Genomic DNA, 14,024 nt, shown 5'->3' on the forward strand with positions numbered 1-14,024 from the left:
TGTCAGCATGGTCACCCCTAACTGTCCTCCCCTGCAGGCTTGATTGCCCTCCCCTGCTGGGCATCTTGTGGTAGCCATCTTGTGTCCACATGGGGGCAGGATTTTTGACCACATGCAAGCATCTTGTGTGTTGGAGTGACTGTCAATCTGCATATTACTCTTTTATTAGATAGAATAAAGGCCTGGTGTATGGGTAGGGGTCAGCTGGTTTGCCCTGAAAAGTGTCCCAGATCAGGTTGGGGGTTCCCTTGGGGCATGGGGCAGTCTGGGCAAGGGGCCTGTGATGGTTTGCCGGCAGGCCATGCCCCCTGGTAAACCAAGTAGGTATTTGGGATTTATTTATCTTCTATAATTAAAACTCTGTTGCCTGGAGTGGAGGCCTAAGCTGGCCTGGGCTGCAGAAGTTTGGCTTCCTCTATCATCAGGGGCAACCCTAGCCTCTTGCTTTCTCCAGCTCCGTGTCTATTGCCATTTCTCTTGGAATTTATTTATCTTCTATCATCGAAATTTTGTAGCATTGAGTGGAGGTTTAGGCCAGCAAGGGTAGGCGGAAAGCTTGGCTTCCTCCATTGCCAGGGAAACCTAAGTATCCCTCCTGCTTTCTGTGGACATAGCCATCTTTGTTCGGTTTATTTGCATATTCTCTCCTGATTGGCTTGTTGGCATGGCTTGTGGGTGTAGTGGAGTGATGTTAATTTGTATATTACTCTTTTATTAGATAGGATAATTGATGTATAACATTGTGTACATTTCTGCACTTTTTGGCTCTGACTTTAGCAACCTTGCTCTCATTCTTGGGTTCTATGATTTGCCTTCGGCAAGTTCACACCTTTCCTTGCAGCCTCATGTCTAGCTAGGCAGGTAATAAGAGAGAAGGCCTCTTCTCAAGGCCCTGTATAAGGAGGGCCATTTTTGGATACATGCCTTTCTTTGAACCACTCATTATGGATAAGTCCTTCTACAAAAGAAAAGGAAAACAAATGCTGGAGATGCTAAAACAGATATTTTAGTTTAAAGCCATAGCAGAATTCCATTTCAAAGGATATATTTCTATGTTCAGAACTCTTGAAACAAAAAATCAAATAGACCATTGCATAAAAAAAATATGTAGACACAGAATAAAAGATAACCTCCCCCTGTGGGTAAAGCTTCTGAGGTAAAAGAGGACTGTTTTAATAATATCTGTTTCCTCCTCCATCCTGTCTCCTTGGTGACAGCAATTAATGTTTCCTATGTATTTCCATTTTCTACACACACACACACACACACACACACACACACACGTATAATATCATGTAACTTCTATAATCTGAGCTGCTTAGAAAGGGGACATGCAGCTTTGCAAAGTAATAATATCCCTGCCATGCAATGTGTTTTAGCAGAAGCTAAATGATACAGTGTTATGCAGTAGTTGAGGAGTTAGATTAGATTTAGCACCAGTGGTGCTATGGACTGAATATACATGTGTGTGTGTGTGTGTGTATGTGTGTGTAGAAAATGGAAATACATAGGAAACATTAATTGCTGTCACATTATATAATGATTAAAAACCTGTGCATCAAAATTTACCCCTCTACCCTCATAGCCCTTCAGATATCTGAAAGCAGTGCCCACAGGCCACTTGGAAATGTGGCTTTGTTAGTCCCTTGTCCACATCTTTTCGGTGCCTGTGCCCTCAAGAGTCATCATGCAAGGGAGTACATAACCCAGGCATGGCTCAGGATCCCAGGGCTCCTTTTGCAGTCACAGGGAATTGAGATCACGTGGAGCCCCCTCAGTCGGCATGGAGGAAAGTCAACCGAGACTGCTGTGGGATCACTGGAAATGGAGACATCTGTTTTCTGCTGAGGGAGGGAGAGGAGCACCTTTGGAATTCAGAGAATGTGCAATAGAAGCACTCCTGCTTCTCAGAATGCCTTTGTTTGATTAATCAGCCGTGGTCTTTTCTTTTCCTTTTATTTTTCCAGTTAGATTTTCTACATATGGTTTGTTAAAATGCAAATGCTTCAATTCTCTTTTTCCCACTACTTCAATTGAAGAGAAAATAGCCAATTTTCTACTTTTATCTCATCTAAATAGAATGCATTTATTCTCCTCATAATAGGCAAAGGCCACTCATTTATTTTTAGGTAGTTTGTAAAAGCTTATAAGATACAGAAAGAGTTTTTTATTTAAGCAGCCAGTGATGCCTGTTGCTTTGGTACTGGAGAAGCAAACCATTGCTCTGTGTTCTGAGGCCCCAGGATAGGACCCAATTCATCAGCATGGCACCCTGTTCATCAGCATGGCACCCTGCCCCTTTCATATCAATATGGCACCCTGCCCCATTCATATAAGCATGGTACCCTGCAGGCCCTTTAGGCATTGGTCATGGGTGTGAAGGAGTCCTTCCCCAAAACCCACCTTGCAGAAAATAACTAAGCTGATCCAGTGATATTTTATGAAGAATCTAAAGGAGCTAACAGTTCTCCCTCAAGGGTTTTATATCAAAATATTAACCCCAATTTATGCATGACAACCCTGAATGCTGGAGGCTAATTCTATCAGGTCATAATTATGCAAGAAGTTCATCAGAAGGCTGATGGACCTTGGGGCTTCAGCAGGCCTGAAAATCTATACATATTATTGCCTTCCACTGGAACAGCTGTAGGTATTTCCCCTAATCTGATAATCTTTTCCTGTTTATCTGCTGCTGGTAGAATAGCTGAAGGAATTTCCCCTAACCTGATAATATTTTCCAGTTTATCAAACTTTACTTCTTTGCATTCCTAAAGGGCCAATGTGTTTTCCAGCAAATAAAAAGCCGTGAGTCCGGACATTCGGAGAGCCCACTTCACTAGGAAGTGGAGCCTTCGCTGGCTCCCCCATGCCTCCCAAATTTATATTTCATGTCTAGTCTCTTTATTCAATTTACGTTCAGCCCTTCTCCAGATTCCTGAAACTTTTAGCTATGGAAAGACCCCACCTGAGCATAGCAAAAACCTAAGACAGAGATAATCAGCACTTTTTGTAGTATAGAAACTTACAAAGTCACTGACTAAGGTAACATAATGCTAGGAAACAGAAAAATAGATTCAGAAAAAGTCTGAAGATCAGCCTTGTGAACTGGGAGGCAGCCAGCACTCTGGTGATCACTCCTTGCTTTATCCTAATATATGAAAACTCTGGATCCTATCATCCAGTAAGGACTGAGGCTCCACCGTGGCAACCCTGACTGACTGCTTCCACTGCAGGCGGTGCCCCAGCACTAACTGCTGAGGAGGCTGTAAATCAGGGCCAGAGAGAGGCCTGAAGAGAGAAGCAGGGACTGATCTGTTGCCTATGTGGCAGCTTTTGATCAACATTCTTTCTCTCCCAGTCTGGCCAGCAGCCAGGCTACCATGTATCTCCGGGCCTCCTCCAGGGCTGCTGATCAGGCCCCATTGACAGGCCCAGAGACATTGACTGTCGTAGAAATCAATAAATCAGAACCAAATCTGGGTCAACTGTGAGGAGCCAATGGTTGCCTAGGAGGCAGAGCTTTCGAAGCTGACTGGCATAGAAACCAACCAATCAGAATCAAATTGGCTGGCAGAGGAAGGAAGTTGGTGGTGAGATCAGGCTGGCAGGGGTGGGCCATTGGGAGTGAGATCAGGCCAGAAGGGGAGGGCCATTGGGGGCAAGACCAGGCCAGCAGGGGAGGGCAGTTGGGGGCATATCAGGTTGACAGGAGAGGGCAGTTAGGATCAATCAGGCAGGCAGGCAGGCAGAGGGGTTAGGGGCAATCAGGCAGGCAGGCAGGCAGGCAAGCAGTTAGAAGCCAGTGGTCCCAGATTGTGAGAGGAATGTGCAACTTTCAGTTTAGGCCTGATCACACAAGGAGTCAGATATCCCCCAAGGGATCCCTAATTGGAGAGGGTGCAGGCTAGGCTTAGGGAACCCCCCTTTGTGTATGAATTTCATGCACCAGGCCACTATTTAATGATAAAAATCAAAGCTGAGAAATCCAGTAGGTAGACTTGGAGTGCCTATGTAGCATAGGCAAGGAAATATGCAGAAGGGAAGTGAAGTATGTGGGGAAGACCTACTTTGTGTTATGCCTTTGCATGTGTGCTAGCTTAAGGAAACCAAGTCCTTGGGAGGAAGCAGAATCATGTTCATTTATGAAAATGAGAGAACCTCTAGAGCAGTGGTTCTCAACCTTTTTAATGCCATGACCCTTCAATACAGTTCTTCATGTTGTGTTGACCCCAACCATAAAATTATTTTCATTGCTACTTCATAACAATACAAAATCACAGTTATGAAGTAGCAACGAAAATAATTTTATGGTTGGGGTCACCACAACATGGGGAACTGTATAAAAGGCTTGCAGCATTAGAAAAGGTTGAAAACCACTGCCCTAGAGCATAAGTGACATGTCCAGTTTTACATAACCATCCAGATCTGGAGGGGTGAACTGGGACTTGGCTGGTGGTTTATCTTCCACCAAAAGGAAGTGCTGGGGAAAGTGGGTGAGCGCCTGAGAACCAGAACCTATCCCACATCACACAGCAATCCCTCCAACACAAACTCCAGCTCTGCCTGTTTTCAAGCTGAAATAATCACCATCTTTTCTCCCAGCAAGTCTATTAAAATTGAAATACCCTTTGCTTCAACAATTTTGCTATCACTTCCGATTGGCTGAGTGATTTATCTATTGATTTATTCATTTATCAAGCACATAGCATTATACCTAACAGAGATAAAGTAAAAAGTCTTGCTCCCAAGAAAGTCATTGTCTCATCAGAGGCAAAATTTGTTAAAACAGCTCTAAAGCAATGAGATAAAATAATCTTAGAAGATGGCAGTGGTGGGGAACCTTTGGCTGAACACACCAGCAAAGAGTTTATAAAAATATGTCATGACAGAGTTCTACATGGTAATTTTTAAAAGAATTAAAGAATTAATTGATCAACAATAGAATCTAATACCTAATATTTGTAGGTAACTGAGTTGATAAAGATGCAAATAAATGTAATAACATGAATAACTTAATCTGATTTGCCCCTACTTTCTGCCAGTTTAATTATGTGCATTTAATCTTCAGTTAGCTTTAAATTTGGTAATCTTCTTTAGAATCAAATAAGCTTATGCTAAGACTCTGAAGGTCAAGAATTTACATTGAATCAAGAAACACTCAATTTGATATTCAACTTCCCTCCCTCCAGGTACAAAGACAATGATCCTTTCACTTTTCACTATTGCCTTTCATGAGACCCCTAAATTAAAGGAATTTACACACGTGAAAAAATAAAACTTATAGACAAAAATCAATGGCTAATAATATGAGACAGTAAATCAAAATGAATGATAAACATATTAGGTAGCTTGAGAAGTGAACTCTTCCTGGGGACTATAAAGGCTTCACACAAAAAATCTAAGATTTGAGGATTGCAAGTAACTTTTCAATTCTACCATTAAATTTGATTTTGTTTATAAAGGCTTTTGACATACAAAAATGTGAAGTGTTACATTTCCAATTGTGTCTTTATTTTCACTTATAGTATTCCATTTTCTGTCTTCCTTAGCAAGTTCTCACAGTCTCAATATTAGGTGCATATTCTGTGCATTTCTTTCTTTTTTAAAGTTTTTATTTTGAGGTAATTATAGATGCACAACAAGTTGTAAATATGGCAGAGGGTGGTCCCCTGAGCAGTTTCATATTATTTTGACACATGTGTAGGTTAACTACTACCCATACCAGGAAACAGAATTATTCCATCTCCACAAATATCTTCCTTATTCTGCCTCTTTATAAACACCCACTTGGCTTCCCTCCACCATCCCTGAACCCTGGCAACCATTAGCCCATTCTCCACTTCTAAAATTGTGTCATTTCCAGAATGTTGTACAGGGGGAAATCTCATAATATGTGACATTTTCAGATTTTTTTTTATCACTAAGCATATGCCCTTGAAATCCACCCAAGATACTGAGTATAACAATTGCTCCTCCTTTTTCACTCCTGAGTAGTATTTCACAATATGAATGAATGTACCATTACTTATTTAATGACTTATTTATTTTGGTTATTTTACAGATTAGGCAGTGACAAATAAAGTAGTTATAAGCATGATAAATTAAATAATTTGAGAATACTTATCCCTAAGAATGACAAAGTTTAGCTAGAGATATAGTAATTACAAATGTTAAAATGGTCAAGGCCTGTTTTCTGTTCACACTAAATAAAGATAAATTGGAATGTGATGGAGTGATGGTTACTTTTATGTGTCAACTTGACTAGACTATGGTCCCTCTGTGTTCTATCAAACCCTAATCTAGGCATTGCTGTGAAGGTGTTTTGTAGATGTGACTGACATCTAAAATCAGTTGACTATGAGTAAGGGAGAGCATCCAAAATAATCAGGTTGGGCCAGATTATCAGCTGAAAGGCCTAAAGAGGGGAGTTGAGATTTCCCTACAGAGAAAGAAGAGCTGCCCTGTGGACTATAGCTGTGCTCATGCCAGAAAGCAAAAAAACTTAACTTTACTTATAGTCATATGACTCTGAATTTCAAATGGGCTTCCAGATATGATTTTAAATTAACTCTAAATCTCTGAGACTATTGGATGTTTGTATAGTTCACTTTATTTATGATCACTAAAGTCCCTTCCTGTCAGCATCAGTAAGGGTTTAACCAAAACAAAAAACAAAACCAGAATTCATAGGACATATATATGATCTGTCTTGTAAAGAGCTGGCTGACACAATAATGTGGAATGGCTGTAGGTCTTCGTGAAGGGTATCTGGGGCTGCTGTCTGGTTGTAGATGTAAGGCAGTCTGAGTCCACACTCTGTCAATACTTTCGGGGAATGAAAGTGTCACAGGGAAGCAACATCATATTCCTTTCAGAGTGGGAAAATGCTTATCCAGAAATGTTTAAAATAAACCACACTGAATTAGTGGCATTAAAGATGCATATATCAATCTCATGTGTATATAACTGTGCCCTGTTGGGCTGTTAAAAAAGAAATTACATTTGATTTTTATATCAATTTTTAAAGAATGTAATTCTTTAGCCATGATACACAGAAGATTTTACTCTTTCTTTGTGCAATAGTGCATTTTTTAAACCTTTTATTGCCTTAATTAAAGAAAAGGAGGGCATCACAATGATGGAATATTATTTTGACAGAATTTTTCTATTTAATGAGAACAATTTGAAAGTTAATGTAAATATACAATTATCATATTTTAGTAGTTTCTGAATATTATTTTAGGAAATTGCACAGTGAAACAGAAAGATAAAAATGAGGTCTGCCAATATTTTTAAATATTTCATTTTGCTATTTTATACATCTACCCATAATTATTATTTAAGTAAGGTATTTGAGAAATCTACTTTCTTTATTTTGTGCTTTTAGTGTCATTTCCCTACCATTAAACTACATCTAATTTAAAGATAATTTCAACAACTTTACTGGACCACAAAGATATGATATATGCATCCTTTTCCATAATGACATATAAAAATATGGGCTTCAATGGTTGCTGAAATGCTTAAAATTCTAATTATAAGAAAACTTGTCACAGAGTTTGCAAAGCAATTTAAACTTCTGAATAAGAGAGAGAGATACTTATAAGGGGAAAAAAATTAGCAAAGTACAGCAATCAGCCTAGAAGACATATGTCTCCATATTATAAATTGTAGGAAAAAAAAATAAAGCATATAAAAGGGAGAAAATTATCAAAGAAAAAATTCCAACAATATTAATCATTGAGACTATGCAAATCTTTGCCAGCATTCAGGAAACTTTCTGTAAATGACTAGATCTCAAGTATTCTAGGCCACAGTAGATCTCTTAAAATGACTCGACTCAGCTTTATTAGCTGCAGACAATCTACAGTATAAACAAATAAGCCCGTCTATATTTCCATAAAATTTAATTAATGGACATTGAAATTTGCATTTCATACTATTTTCCCTTATAATATGGTCTGCTTCTTTATGAAACCTTCTTGCATTTCTTCCTGCTCTTCCTCCTCATTCTTTTCATTTCAATATGTAACAGCATTATTAACCATAGAAAACCTGATAGTGGGATAGATTGTGCCACTGGCATGTGGTCTCCCAAGTCTAAAGGGCCCAGCACTGGAACTTGACATATACTCTAAAATTTAAATAGAAGTATAGGGCCACAGATAGGCAACCCATTTTTAATTAAGAACAAGGAAACCTGCACAGGGATGATAGGTCAGTATCATTTCTAATAATTGAGGGGTTGAATATACAAATAGGTATAGGCCAGAATGTATAGAAAAATAGAACTCTGACCCAGAGTTGCTGGAAACCAGATCACTATCTCTAGCAACCAGCACAGGAAGCCCAATAATAACCCTTACTAATAGGCCACTAATTTAGTGATGACCTTATTAAATGTTTTTTTTTAATCTGAATCAGCTCCAAAATTGTCATGACTTGATTGATAATTGACAACTTTCCTAATTTTTGTCCCAGTTTCCAGTGTAGGCCAAACCAGAGAAGGCCGATCAGCTCCTTTCCTAACCAATCCCATAGAATGCTCTGCTTCTAGTCAGTTCACCAACAATTTCAGTGAGTGTCGCTTTAAGTTCTACCACTCCTCTGTCTGCCTTGAGTCTCCATCAAAATGAAATTGATGGTGGTGTTATGCCCAGATTTCAAGATCCCCAAGGACCACCGGGGAGCTGAGTCCCATGCAAAAGCAAAGAGCCGTTATTAGCCGGCCAAGCAAGCAACTAGCCAGGCAATTGCTCTGCCATTCTCCACACAGGGAGACCAGAGAGCAGCAGTGACCCTTTGTGTAGGACAGCTTTTAAGCACATTAACCACATCCTGTTTTTGCAGAACAAGTAACCCAAAACAAAACAGTTTTTCCCAAGCAACGTCAGAGTCATGCCATTGACGACCATGTTATTCACAGGGTCATCCTGTTCTTCAGAAAGCTGACAGTGATCTATGAAAGAAGGCCTACATGCTGGGAAGAGGCCATGAGACCATATCTCAAGGCCTGGCCTAGTGTCAGCACTGACAACTCTTTCTGGGCATAGTCCATGACCTCTCTGGAAGCATGCTCAAAAATTCTGTAGTGGCTGACTCGCTTGCTACAGAAAACTCTGAATAAATAGCCACTGCCTGTTCTTGTTTGTTTTTCATTTATTTCCACATAATTAAATTTTTGTAAGACAACCATTGCTAGAGTAATTTGTAAATAATTGTGATAAATCCATACCATGAAAATTAGCTGAGAGAGGGGACTACTATGATAATTGCAGCCCAGTGAGATACATGTGAATATATTTTACAAATTTGCCATAGGATAGTCTTTAAAACAGAAAAAAACTCTGATGTTTTCAATATATTTGATTGCCCCATCCAACAATCACGGCCAATGTGAACATGCCAATTTCCCATTGGGAGAATTCTAAGCCCAGCCTGGCTCTACACTGTGTCCCTCTTTTCTGTCCCTCCCAGTATTCACAGAATAGAGAATCTATAGAGTAAGTTAGCAGGAAGTGTGCAAATGTGTTTCCTTCAGTTTGGGACCTGGGCTGCTTCCTTGCTCCAGCTGCCAGCAGGCACCTGGGATCTGGGCTGCTTCTCTTGGGTTGCTCGCAGGCACCCAGGACTCGGCTGGCTACCCTCTGACCCTGACTTTGTCAGGAAGGATGTCTGGAATGACGTCCTGAAGACATCTGGTCTAATTAAGCATATTACTCTTTTATTATTATAGGTGGTCATATGAGTATGTGAAATGCAAATCTGAGTGTTTTTGTATTTTTATTTGTTAAATCTGGCAGCCCTAGAAAGGAGGGTAGCACAGGTCATTTTTTATCTCTTTTATTGCATATTTACAACAGTGTTGATATTCTCACTCAGGGCTATTTAGAGCTGTACTGTTTAATTTCCCAATTTTAGCTTTTATAAGATATCAGTTAGTATTTTCTATATATATATAAAAGCCCAGCAACCAGAACACTGAAACAACCAGAACAATCAAAACAACCAGTTTCTATGACGCACACTGCAGCAGCCAACCTGTCAGATCAGGGCCCCAATTGCAAACCCCCTCTCCCCCAACATCTGTGGCCACTTTCCCCTGCCAGCCCTGCCCCTGATCAGCTTCCCCCTTGATTGGGGGTGGGGCAAGCCAGCCAACCTCCCATGGCCCCTCCCTCTGTCCAATCTGGCCCTGATTGGCCCCCACCAGGGCGGGCCTGCAAAACCCCACCCATGCACAAATTCGTGTACCAGGCCTCTAGTATTTTAATAGAATATTGATAACCCTTCAATGTCCTTTCACATTAAGCACCTCTGTATCAAGAAAATATAAAAGGATTTCCACTAGATCACTTTGATTTTGTTTTTAAAGAGGGAAGGTTATGTGTTGAAGTGGGAGAAAAGGGAATAAGAAGATTGAAGATATTGGAAAAAGTTTGTAATTGTTGTCAAGAATGGAATAAAGTTGAACAGAGAAATGTAAAACTAAATTAAGCACCTCTATAAACTAAAGTATAAAACAAATCCAACAAACATTTAGTGTATACCTGCTATAACATACAGTGTAAATGGGGGCAATCCTATATAATAAAAGCCTAATTTGCAAATTGACCGAATGGCAGAACAGCCTGCAGAATGACTGTTTGCTATGATGCACACTGACTACCAGGGGAAAGACGCTCAACAGGAGTTTCCCCTTGGTGGTCAATGTGCTCCCACAGGGGGAGCACCATTCAGCCAGAAGCTGGGCTCATGGCTGGTGAGCACAGCAGTGGTGGCAGAAGCCTCTCCTGCCTCCATGGCAGTGCTAAGGAGCAGTGAGCTGTAAGGAGCAGTGATAAGGCAGAAGAAAAGGATCGAGGGGTCCCAGACTGTGAGAGGGATGGCCACCTGCCAGCTTAGGCCTACTTCCCATGGGACGTAAGCCAGCAGGCTGACATCTCCTGAGGGGTCCCGGATTTCAAGAGGGTGCAGGCCATGCTAAGGGATTCCCTCCAGTGCATGAATTTTGTGCACCAGGCCTCTAATAAAGAAGTATTCATGGTGGGAGTTGTACCACTCTAATAAGAACTAGCCTGTATAGGACCAAAGGTCAGGAGAACAAAGGCACTGAGGAGCAATCAAAAGCAGGCAGACACTAGACAGCCCTGGAAAACAGCGAGCCTTGCTCATTCATATTTAAGGGTCCCTTACCCCAAGCATGCCCATCCCCTGCACGGCACACCTGGAGCTCATGAAGAATACCACAGTCTTGATGCCTGGAAGTGTCAGAGACAAAGTTCAAGCCCAGGAGAACAGTGGAACTGAGGGAGAATCCCTGGAAAGGAAGAAGCTACAGAAGGAGAGGTTTCCTTCCTACTCCATAAACTTTCCTCAAATCCCCACAGGACACCTGTACTGTGCACATGAGGCAAAACCCTGGGCGCCAGAGGAAAGCACGATTTCCCACACAAGAGAAAACAAGCTTTGAGTTGGAATTCTGCCAACTTAGAGTGTGTTGGCCAAATTGTAAGCTTCCTACTGACATGACCTATCAACGTGTAAAACCAAGAGCCCACGTTTGAAGTGTCCAAACAGTGATAAAATGGCATCTTTAAGGTTATGAAAGAATTAAAACATCACAGAATTCTATGCCCACTGAAAATATCCTGAAACAAATCAGGGAGAAAATTTTTACATAATCAAAAATGAAAGACTCTGTCACCAACAGATCAGTGATTGATTCTTCAGCATGTATAACAACCAGAAATGCACATGCACCTAATTTAAAAGTTTCAAAATACATGAAGCAAAGACAGCTAAAGGGGGGATAGATAAATTCTCTACCACAGCTAAAAATTTCAGTACCCCATCTCAGCAAATCCTTAGAAGTTGTAAAAAAAATTCAGTAAATATACATAAGACTTGAACCACACTATAACACAATTATACCTGACAATTACAGAGCACTATATTTAATAACTTTAATTTTGTGCACCAGGCACAAAATTAAACACTTTTCTTTTTCAAGTGCACATGAAATGTTCACCAAGATAGACCAAATGCTGAGCCATAAAACAAATCTTAACAAATTAAAATTTTTGAAATCTTACAGACCATGTTATTTGAACACAATTAAATTAAACAGAGCATTGTAAGATTTCTAGAAATATTGAAAATCAAATAACACATCACTAAATAGCCCTGATTTAAATAAAAAATCACAAGGGAAATTAAAAACTATTCTAATGTGAATATTAATGAAAGCATAACCAAAGCATAGCCTACAAAAGAAATTATATTGATAGCTTGAAATGCTTATAAATATAAAACTTTTAAATCCAATTAACTAAGTTTGCATGTCAACATCATCACTATTCAGAGAAATGCAAAATGCAATACAAAACCACAACCAGACACTAATTAAAACTACTAGTTTTATTTAATTTAATAACATTAAACAAATTGATTTTGTTTTAACAACTGATAATATCAAATATAGGTAAGCATATGAAGGAACCAGAATCCCTATACATTGCTTTAGAAATCTGTATGGAAATTTTTTAATGATACTCACCCACTGAATGAATTTATAATCTCAGTTAGATATTTACCAAAGAGAAATAACAATGCATGTCTGAAAAAGGATATGTGCAAGAATGTTCATAGCAAGTTTATTTATAATACCCAAAGTGAGAACAAACCAAGCACTTTTCAATAGAAAAATAGATAAATAAGTTGTTGTATAAAATTGAATAGTTCTCAACAACTGACAAAACACAACATGGATGAATTTCAGAAACATTGCATTGTAATGACAATAAAGAAGTGAGGTAGACACAAGAGACTATGGTGATAAAAACCAGGGGATAGTCAAGCGTGGGAGATAGAAATTTGCTGAAAATCAGCCTGAGATAACTGAGTAAGTTAGAGGAAATGCTCTGTCTTAATTACAGTGCTTTTACCAGTTCCAGGAAAACAAAATTCTACTTGATGCAGATTTACCGAGTTCCCATAACTCAGAGCTTGTGCATCCTTTTCCATATAGTCCATTGGTTTAGGGCTATAGTCTGTCTTTTCCTGTTCATTTCAAGTATAACTTACCACCCCATCTCAACATCACACCCAACGAAGACACCTGGGTTTAGACACATCTGCTCCAGAAATGTATCTTTATTCAAGAGGGAGGTGGAAAAAAAAATTTTAAAAATGCTGCATAGCATCTAAGAATATGTCTTTACTATAAGTCTATAAACTGTACACCAACCAATAGAGAGAAGGAGAAATATTAGGGGTGGTAGTAACATTAATGAGAGCTAACTTTTATTGAACTTAGTATGAGACAAGTATTTTCTAAGCACTCTGTATAAATACTATCACTAAATCTTCACAACGGTCCTATGAGGCAGCTATGAACATTTCCCCACATTAAAAATAATACAATTAAGTTAATTAAGTGATGAAAGGATAAATAGCCCACAGATACATAGCTGGTGAGTGGTGTAACCAGGAATTGTGATTTGGTTTCTAACCCTATATCCTATGTTCTTAACCCACTGTGCTCTCCATATGTCAGTCCACTGTGACAGGCACTGGTCACAGGTGACTATTAAATTTTAATTAAGTTAATTAAAGTAAAATTAAAAACCAATTTTTCATTACAATGGGTACATTTCAAGCATTCAGTAGGCACATGTGACTATGGTTACCATATTGGAAGGTGTGGATTTAGAACTAGCTACCTCCATTGAAAGGTATCTTCTTCCTTTATAATTAATAAACAGAATTTATGGTGATAATTATGGAGTCTTTGTTAAAATTAGTTTGCCTGCGATCTTTCACCCAGTCATTTAGAAGCAGTTGATAATGTTTTTATAAATCAATTATCATAGTGATTATGTAATTCTTCTATCCTTCCTTTTATATTAAATAGCTTTCTTCTATAAAGAACAAATCTCCATTTTTATTTTATTCACTATCTTTATAGACTCATATTTTATTTAATACTAGAGGCCTGGTGCACGAAATCTGTGCACTTGGGG

Source organism: Pipistrellus hanaki (genome assembly GCF_964339955.1).
Source record: "Pipistrellus hanaki genome assembly, chromosome: 8".
NCBI classification, from domain to species: Eukaryota; Metazoa; Chordata; class Mammalia; order Chiroptera; family Vespertilionidae; genus Pipistrellus; species Pipistrellus hanaki.